This window comes from Limulus polyphemus, unplaced genomic scaffold (assembly GCF_000517525.1).
Source record: "Limulus polyphemus unplaced genomic scaffold, Limulus_polyphemus-2.1.2 Scaffold2903, whole genome shotgun sequence".
Classification (NCBI taxonomy): Eukaryota; Metazoa; Arthropoda; class Merostomata; order Xiphosura; family Limulidae; genus Limulus; species Limulus polyphemus.
The window spans coordinates 90,241-101,011 of NW_013668513.1; positions in this window are offsets into that span (position 1 = coordinate 90,241).

The window sequence follows — 10,771 nt, forward strand, 5'->3', positions numbered from 1 at the left end:
GGGCTGCCCAGACTGTGAATGCAGTTCAGATGAAAGTGTTTGTTAATTAAGGAAACTGAAACGATGAATTATAGAGTTGGGCAAGGCGTGGACTATTGGTTAACGTGCCCAGACTGTGAATGTGGCAAAGAAAAAAAAAAAACCTCGTTCCGCACTTTGGGATCGAGAGTACACTATAAGAGTGACGTTCAAATCCCATTATTCTGTTAGACAGAAGTAGCCAAGAGTTGGCGGTGAGTGCTGTTGACTGCTTACTTTCCCTTTAGTGCATCACTACAAAATTAGGGACTGCTAATAAAACAAAAGATGCCTTCTACTTGACATCAGCGACCTCTTTAGTACGAAAGTATTTTGTTTGTTTGTCTGAATTTATGTACAATGCTACACAATGGGCTATCTGTGCTATGCCCACCACGGGTATCGAAACCCGATTTCTAGCGTTGTAAGTCCACAGACATACCGCTGTACGACAGTAATGACTGTGTGATGTATTGATAAAAGTAGTTTGTAATGTGTAATAATAATACTCAGTTTTTGTCTGTCCTGAAAATTCGCGCGCACCTTACTATCTAAGTGCGCATGCGCACACACTTAATTTCAACGAATGTAAATATACCTTAGTAGACATTTTGTACAACAACATATTAATAGTTTATCAAAGTTTTAAAAAAGATCTAACGTTAGGTCGTAGAATAACATTATAAGTTTATTTGTTTATAGTATTAAGCATGAAAAAGTTTAGCCTCAACAGAAATAAAGCAAAAACCGTTTACAAGTTATAGTATCAACTTATTTCTTTATCGAATATAGGCCATATTTAAAAAAAGGCTTAACCATTGTTAGGCCTAAGACAATTAGAATGATGGATTTCGGTGTCTGGGATTATAATTCTTTTGTATTATTCTAGAAATCCTGTATCTAACGAAGTACTGTTGTCATAAATATACTGATTTGACTGCAAATGTTTTGCGGGCCTTTACTGGTATTAAATAATGTAATGCGATCACTAAGTTTATTATAGATTCGCTGTGAATTTATTTTTAGGATCGTATTCAAAGATCCAAGAAAACATATGTAAAGCTTAGTAGAAGCTGTAGCTTACAATGAGCCTTTATTATATTAAGTTAAATCATGCTGGTAAAAAATCCACACACACACACACAAAAACACTCTTTTGTAGTTTTTCTCTTTTAATTAGAAAATATTTGCATAATGCTTTTTTTAATAGCCAGCAGAATCAGATAACATATAAGTGGAATCGTATGAGAAAATCTATTTTTGTTACGTTGTTTGGCTAGCAAAGCTGAATTGGTCCCATTTTTTTCTTAACATATCAACGCACGTTTCTCATTATACAAAGAAATCTTTATTTTCTGAAAGAAACTACGAACAAAAAACACAAAAGAAATGAACTCTTGTCCACAAACTTCACGTGCTGACTACTTTATTTGTCCGGTTTTTTGAGTAATATAAAATAATAACCGGTTCTTCTCGACTCGAAAGTTTGCCATACAAAAAGAACAGCTAGCGAAAAAACCAATTTTCTGCCAGCTGTTTGAAGTAAGTAAACAACAAAAAGAAAACTGTTCGTGTGTCTCATTGTTTCTGTACATCACTAAATATCTTATTCCAATCCGGATATTCGACATATGTACACGTCTCTTGTAGAAGCTCATAACTCATAAAATTATGAAATGCCTTTTAAGTTTCCTTTATCTTGTAGTATTATTAATTTGTTAAACAAAAAGTTACACAATTAGCTACCTGCGCCGTACCCACCACAGGGATCGAGCTCCGAATTTTAGCGTTATAATTCCTCACGCTTACAACTGGTTTACCCCTAAGGTTGGGGGGTGACATTTTATGTGCAACCATCTTGAAGTTAGGTTTAACGGAACTAAATGCTGTGATGGAAATGTAGCTTTTATTATTGTTATGAAAAGTATTTTCACGGGTTCGATAGTCCTCTCATTTACCGAGAACTAAAAAGTTATTGAACTGTAACACTCACGAAATAATAAATTCTTTCTTCAAGTTCTGCTTAGTTCACGCTTGGAAAAATCCAATTTAATAAACAACAGACAGAACAAGCTCTTTAGGAGTTTAAGGCAACTGATACGTTTAAAAACTCGCGTGAAAGATGTAATAAAGTTAAATCGTTGCTTTTTGAATATCCGTTGAAAAAATTAAAAATAACGGTTAAATTTAAAAACAATTGGCACTTACAGGAATTAAGTTATTGCATCAAGTTAATTTCAATATGGAAACAATATGCGTAAACCTAATTCTTGATCTTATCATTGTTTTAAAGAATAAATAATTCATATTTTCTTGTGTTCACTTTGCTATCCAGGTTTCACCTTTTTTTTTCTCACTAATATTGTTATGGATACTGCTGCCATCTCTCGGTAACGGTATGTGTTAAGAAATTATTTTATATCCTTTTTCCTGAATTGCAGATATCAAGACAACGGTTATCCACTGAATGTTAAACTTCCTATTTCCCAATAACAATCACTATTCAAAAGATAATTCACACATTTTTTGGTGAACGATAAAAATGACAATACCAACTAGATGAACTTCCGCAAGGTCCTCGAAAGTACTTTGTTTCCAAAGTAAATAAAACCAAAATTAAGAGTAACAAATATTTTTATTTCTTCCTATTGAAGTTCACATGACATGCTTCGGTCCCCTTTCTGGAAAGTAATTATGATATCTTAACTATAAGTTTAAAAGTTTTACTGCTATATTTTACATAACGTTGATCTTTTTAGAATATATATATATATATATAAAATATATATATATATATTATAATCAATTAGATCGCACGACTTGTCATATTTTAAATTTCTTCTAAACTGACAACAGTCAAGTTAGGCCTATACTAACCAAATTGTGCCTAATAAAAACCATCACTGAAGTTCAAAGGTCAGTAGTTCTAAACTATTTGTGCATAAATAAATTTGTCAGATGACACCATAAATACATATGTGTTTATAACATACTCTGATTTATAAAAATATACATTAAGGCTTTATATTTTCAGCATCTTTCTAAACTGTAATGAAACTTATTACTATACTAATATTAGCCTATTTCTACTAAATTCTAGGTAACATTTCAGAATGTTTTTTTTTTATATTTATTCTTAAAGTTGACTTAACAGAGAATTAGAGTGATAAGTTTGTTAATCGAAACTTTTAAATTATTCCTTTTCATCGTTTTAATATTTGCAAAAGAGTAATTTCTATCACATGCTGAAAAGAAAAAAGACGAATTGAAATAATACGATTGGTTTTGGAATCAACGTCTAAATTGGCGAGGCTTAAGAATGCCGGTAATGTTAAACTAAATATTTAACAAACTTAATATATAAACTTACTTCTGTATAGCATGAAAAATACCTATTTTGTGAACGTTGATTTTAATTCTAACGAGAATACTGTAGAACTGTATCCTCCATTCTAATTTCGCTGATCTAATCATATAAGGCCTAGCACGTCTCACATGTCGCTACCTTTCAAGATCTAATCATATAAGGCCTAGCACATCTCACATGTCGCTACCTTTCAAGATCTAATCATATAAGGCCTAGCACATCTCACATGTCGCTACCTTTCAATTTATCGCCAGCATCACGATTTTTCCTTTTTTTAATGGGATATAAAATTAGAATAGTTGCTAAGGGGACGTGAAGACTGAGATATTAAAAAGGTCAACTGTCAATAAGCGTTTTTATTCAAAACAACTAAAATAAATAGATAATGGCGAGCAAGGTAAATTCGTCAAATTCAAGTGAAATAATTCTTCAAAATACTTTGAAATTCCTTAAGCAAAGGTTATGTTTGTTGTGTTCCAAACAAACTATTTTGAAGTTCTTGTTGTTGTCTCCTCCCCTTTATCCTCAAGGTAGGATGCCATTAGGAAGACCGAGAAAAACGTGGTGAGATAATGTTTCAGCGGACGCCTTTGATGTTGGTATAGAAGACGAAAAACGACCAGAGGTTACACAGGACAGGGAGAGATGAAAAGAGTTTGTGAAGCCAGGGGTCGACAAGTCGGGGTGCTATAGAAATTAGTGAGTTAATCTTTTATTGGTTTGTTCCCCTATCTATCCACCAGGTTTGTACCAATTCCATGTATTACATATAAATATAATTGAGAAAACATAATTCAAATGCTTTGGAGGTTTGTTTCCAAAATGAATTTCCGACAACATAAATATCGTAAATTTTGTATCCTCGTCCCACCAAATATGCTCGCCCTTTCAGGCGTGGGAGCGTTATAATGTGACGGTCAATCCTACTATTCGTTAGTAAAAGAGTAACCCAAGAGTTGGCAGTGGGTGGTGAAGATTAGATGCCTCCCCTAGTCTTACACTGCTAAATTAAAGACGGCTAGCGTAGCTTTGCGCGCAATTCAAAACAAATCAATCGTTTAAACCAAACCAATCATATATATTCTAATATTACAAGGTATTGAAAAAGTAAAAGTTTTAGTACCTTAAACTACAATACAAGAACTGCTATAACCAGTGCACTTTTGGACGGTAGTCTTTTCGTTTTAGTCTCGCTGAAGATTGAGCGTTCGTAACAGGAGAAAATAGAGATTACGATAAGGAATAATGAAATCATCTTTGCTTGTTATTCAATAAATATTATATCTGACTTACAAGTTATAACTTATTAACCAAGATTATTGCAAATATTTTGTCAATTCTAGATGAATACAGAAAAATATTTATATTAGTGTATGTGGCGCCATCTAATGAAGGATTTCCTTACTATACTACAGAAATCATAATATTTTCCTCCAATTCCTTCGCTATTTCCCCACGATACGTCAATCCTTTAGCAACGGCTAAACTAAAAAGAGGATTCTCAGAATTACAAGGCATGCTACATTACGTTTGTTTTGGTATATTTGAATCAAGGATTTCAGACTAAACTTGTTTCAATGTTTATAATCTGTTACTCAAGGTTCCACGAGGTTAATCTCGGATATCACTAGACTTCAACCTTATAGCTCGTCATTAGATATTCTAAGATAGTGCATTCCTTAGTCACAGGAGGCGCGATTGTGAATTCTCTTGTAAGTTTAGACTCGAATATTTTTAAACTGAGTTTACTGTAAGTTCCGCGTGTATGTGCATTTCTTAGTTTAAAAAAAGAAGAACTTTAAAGTGATAAGAACATTATAAACTTGTTTACTGATTCGTGTATCTTCCGAATTCGTCATTTGATGGTCAGTCGTTACTTATTCTTCTCCTTTTTCTATTTTTCGGGATTTAATTTTTATTTCCTCCTCTTTCTTCAGCGATGTGTTAATTAACATCCTTTCCAGCAACACAAACAATATCCTTCCCAGAGACTATGGAGTTTCAAACTTACATCAATGTCTTTAGATGGTAATCAGTAGAAGTGCCATCATAATCACTACCATGCATCTCGTAGTTGAAAAAATTGGGGAAAAAGTCATTCATATCTCTAAGACCTCGCTAGTAGTAACTGCAACGATATGTTTATATTCGTATTGCTAAGAAACCATAACAATATGTTCTACGATTACACAAGTTGTAAGCGAGATGGGGGTATTTTGTTTAGCTACATCGAGGCATTATATGTAGTTATTACGAAAATTAGTCTCTTGGAGTTAGTCTCCATTATGAGTAATTGGATAATTCACAATGACCCCTTTTTTTTTTCACAATAACCATAGAAATTTAGTATCGAGTATTCATTTTTAGTGTTAGAAACCTTCAAGCTTACCACTGAACCACCGGAGAGCATTTGAATGGGCAGTATCGTCCTTTTTTAATGTGCAGAAGTTGGTGGACTACGTTTGCTTATAGTCAAAATTTAAAACTTCATGTGTTAGTAATTAACACCATAACACAATCCAGTTGAATTTACAGATTACATATATTTATGACAAACCTAATAAGGCTACCCGCTGCCGTCCCTTCATTTTAATCTACTGGCCAGTGTGAAGCCCCCCCCCCCCCAGAGGCACGACGGTATGTCTGCGGACTTACAACTCTCGAAACCGAGTTTCGATCCCCGTAGTGGGCAGAGCACAGATAGCCCATTGTGTAGTTTTGTGCGTAAATTCAAACAAACAAACTAGTGTGAAGGTTAGCATCGACGATGACGGACTGACTGCTACTCTTATAACGCGCCAACAGCGAATCAACCCGTGAACAATGATAATTTTCCACTTAACATGTTAAAACAAAAGTGGTAAGAAAATGTCTGTCATTTTCTTTTTAACTACACTATTATGAAATAACACTTATTGAGTTTCCAGGTTTAAAGTTGTTGTTTTTTTATTTCATTATTCCGAGAAAGTTTTATTTCACTAATAAAAACCGCCCCTGAACATTTAAAGTACTTTTTATTATTATTATTACTTGGGTTGTAAAATTTTTCGTAATCAAGTGTTTTTTTTTATTGTTTTTTTTATAATGACTTTCTTGTTTGTTTGTTTTTGTTGTTTTTTCTCTCAAGTTTTAATACGTAACAGAAAAAAAAACACTTTTAAAACAACTATAAACCTATGGCCCGGCATGGTCAGGTAGTTAGGGCACTCGACTCGCAATCTGCGGGTCGCAGGTTCGAATCCCCGTCCCACCAAACATGCTCGCCTATTCAGCCGTGGGGGGTGTTATAATGTGACGGCCAATCCCACTATTCGTTGGTAAAAGAATAGCCCAATAGTTGGCGGTGGGTGGTGATGACTAGCTGCCTTCCATCTAGTTTTACACTGCTAAATTAGGGACGGCTAGCGCAGATAGCCCTAGTGTAGCTTTGCGCGAAATTCAAAACAAACCATGGTATTACACTGAAAATTAGGGACGGCTAGCGCAGATAGCCCTAGTGTAGCTTTGCGCGAAATTCAAAACAAACCATAGTCTTACACTCTCTAAATTAGGAACGGCTAGCGCAGATAGCCCTAGTGTAGCTTTGCGCGAAATTCAAAACAAACCATAGTCTTACACTGCTAAATTAGGGACGGCTAGCGCAGATAACCCTAGTGTAGCTTTGCGCGAAATTCAAAACAAACAAACAAAAACCATAAAACTTCGGCTATGTGGTGATTTGTCAAAATTCTCCTTAGAAGATCAGTCAGTTTGAGTTTCAATTTAATTGAGGAATGAAATTAAAATAAAACCACCGTAGATGACTCCTGATGTCATAAGCACAGATGTTTTTTTGTTTTCTCCAATTAACACGGAATACATTTAAGTAATTTCGTGAAAATATAATTCCTTTAATTCCCACTAGGTGGCTCTAACGACAGAAATTATAATTATATTTAAAATATATTTTTGAAACAGTGGAAGGAATGTTCCACTACCTCAAGTAGCTCATTTTCAAGGCATTAAAGTTTTATTTTTAATTACAAATAAACACCGTTAGAGGTCACTAGTGGAACAAATGCTAATACAGAGAATTTTTTTTTATCTGTCACTAAAATACAATAATTTGTGTACGTATGTCCGATAATTAGGATGATTTAGGAAATCAGAGAAACTTTGTCCATTAAGATACTCAAATAAAAGTAGAAGCAACCAAAGAGAAATATTAATGAATATTCGTTTCTTAGAACGTAATCGTGTTATTTTCTTTTGTTTGTAATTAAGCACAAAGCTTCACAATGGGCTATCTGTGCTGCTCTGCCCACCACGGGTATCGAAACCCAGTTTCTTGCGTTGTAAGTCCGCAGACATGCCGCTGTGCCACTGGGGGAGGGGGTGCTCTTTTTTTTTCTTTTAAAAATATCTTCCCTTGTGGGTCAGCGGTAAGTTTAAGGTCTTATGATGCTATAATCCGGGGTTCGATACCACGCAGTAGGTAGAATGCACATAGCTCATTGTGAAGCCGTGCACTGAGAAAATAACAGACTTTGAAAATATATCAACAACGTGATGTAACGTATAGTATACTTGCAATGAAAAATCTTGTTTCACAAAGTAAAACTCGTTACATAAATCAACAAAAGTTCTTGTATTCGCTAGTCACGTGGCTGAACTTGTTTGGGAAAGGTTTGCCATGGAGACGCCCATTTTCACGCGTTAAAACACGGACAAAAGAAGTTAAAATTAAAGGAACTCGTAAAATAACAAAGCACGCTTTTTGCCATAAAATATAATATTGTAGTGCGAGTCACGTGGGCTTTTCTCTTTGAATATTACTACACCCTTCGCTCCAATGTTCACACAAACACACACACACACACACACGTGAATGTATAAAATAAGACACGATACGTAGAAAAACACATTCTATGACGTCATCCAAGGTAGACAGTTTTCGTGGCACCTGTTTTCATTTAATCTAACAATACTATAAAATCATCGTGAAAAGAAAAGAGAAATCCACATGGAACTCTAAACATATTATCATTATTTTTATTCCTTATATTTTTGTTACGTATTTAAGATTAGGGACTGGTTAGTTGAAGTTTGAGCAAAAAAAAAAAAACCTTTTAAGCAGGCTACATCTTATATTTACATTTGCTCTATGCTTCTATAGCAGTAAATGTTTACTGGGTGAACGCGGTTGGTTAGCTAAGAATTAAAGAAACGACCTCTTGTTGAGTTCAAAGAACAAAAGTGAATTAAAAAGAAACAAGAGGGAACCCTCAATAGCCGCGGTACTTGAAATTATTTTAGGCAAGATTAGAGTAAAGTGATCTATGAGACCTTCCCCCCCCCCTCTTTTTTATTAGCTATATTTTTGTGCGTCAACTATACTAAGCGTGGGGCGCGCGTATACCCGATTCGATTTTATTAGCCAGCAGGATTATTACCAGCCTACCCTCAAAGGGAAGTTCTTTTAGGCGAGATTTGACTAAATTAATCTCTGAGACCTTGGGCGTGGTCAAGTACATCAATCGAATAGGTTTGACCTCGCGAGTCTAAAACTGTAATTAGATTTCAAATCGGTCAAGAGTTGACGGAGCTATGAGCTAAAAGTTTGTACTTGAAAAACTTGGAGCCATTCTATAAGCCGCTGTGCCGCGGCTAAGAAAAAAAAACACACGAACTTTCTGGTTACCCCCCCCCCTACAGTTAAGAACAATTTTTAAAGAAAAAAATGATAGAGGTGAATGTAACTTACTAATTCCTAGTCGCACTATTATATTCGTGCAACAGATGGCAGCACCTTATAGTCTTCCTTTAAGTTTTTTTTTCTTTTTTGGACCAGTTGGCATTTGCAATACGTAAGAGCCGCGATCATTTATAGGAAGCTATAAGGAAGCTTATAGGAAGCTATAAGCATATTTAAACTTCTCGCTCAGTATCATTTACAAATATTCTATATACTCCTATATATCCATTAATTAACCTTCTAGTAATAACTATGTTTGTTGACAATGGGTTCAGCGGTTCGACAGTTATAAGCGGACACACACACACACACGCATATAGGCTTTTGGCAAATAAAGGTTTAGATTTCTCTTGATTAGCTGACTGTTTGTTTTGAGTTTCACGAAAAGTTATCTGTGATATCCGTCCCTAATTCTGAACTGGTAAACTAGAGGGAAGGCAGCTAGTAAACACTAAACACCACCGACTTCTGGGACACTGTATACCAACGAAATATGGAATTGACCGGAACTTTATAACGCCTCTACATAGCATGTTCAGTGAGGGGATTCAAGCCGTTGTTTAGAATGAATTTTATAAGTTTCCTTATTGATCTTGTTTTTAATTAATGTTCTGATTCTAGAAAAAAATTAAATTTAATCAGTTTAAAATGGAAGATTTCCAAACCAATATTTCCGCTTAGTGCAGTCTCTGAAAGTACAAAGCTTTTCGACCTGGTATTTATAGTGAAACTTGTGTAACTGGTCGTCTCGACAAACATAATTTAATTTGATATAATCACCGAAGCGACTCCTAGTGACAAACATTGAAGTTCAAACCAATTAATTTTTATGCACTTCAGCGATAAACAACATCAAATTCTGAGAAGGAATCTACATCATTCAACAATACCAAGAAAATGTATCCCATCATACAACAGGATACGTTTCACATGGCATCACAGTTGGAAGATTAAACTTGAGTCATAAATAATATTTAAGCTTAAAGTACACCCTGTTTACTTTAGTATTATGTGAGTCTTTCTTTAATGATAGGATATAAAAGATAACAGCGTTTATCTCTGATCTGAATGTTGAACATGGGTTAGAATATAAACATGTACTACGTTAACTGGTCACTTTAAACTGACCTGAATGATGAACGTGGGTTTGAATATAAACATGTACTACGTTAACTGGTCACTTTAAACTGACCTGAATGATGAACGTAGGTTAGAATATAAACATGTACTACGTTAACTGGTCACTATAAACTGACCTGAATGATGAACGTGGGTTAGAATATAAACAAGTTATACGTTAACTGGTCACTATAAACTGACCTGAATGATGAACGTGGGTTAGAATATAAACAAGTTATACGTTAACTGGTCACTATAAACTGACCTGAACGATGAACGTGGGTTAGAATATAAACAAGTTATACGTTAACTGGTCACTATAAACTGACCTGAATGATGAACATGGGTTAGAATATAAACATGTACTACGTTAACTGGTCACTATAAACTGACCTGAATGATGAACGTGGGCTAGAATATAAACATGTATTACGTTAACTGGTCACTATAAACTGACCTGAATGATGAACGTGGGTTAGAATATAAACAAGTTATACGTTAACTGGTCACTTTAAACTGACCTGAATGATGAA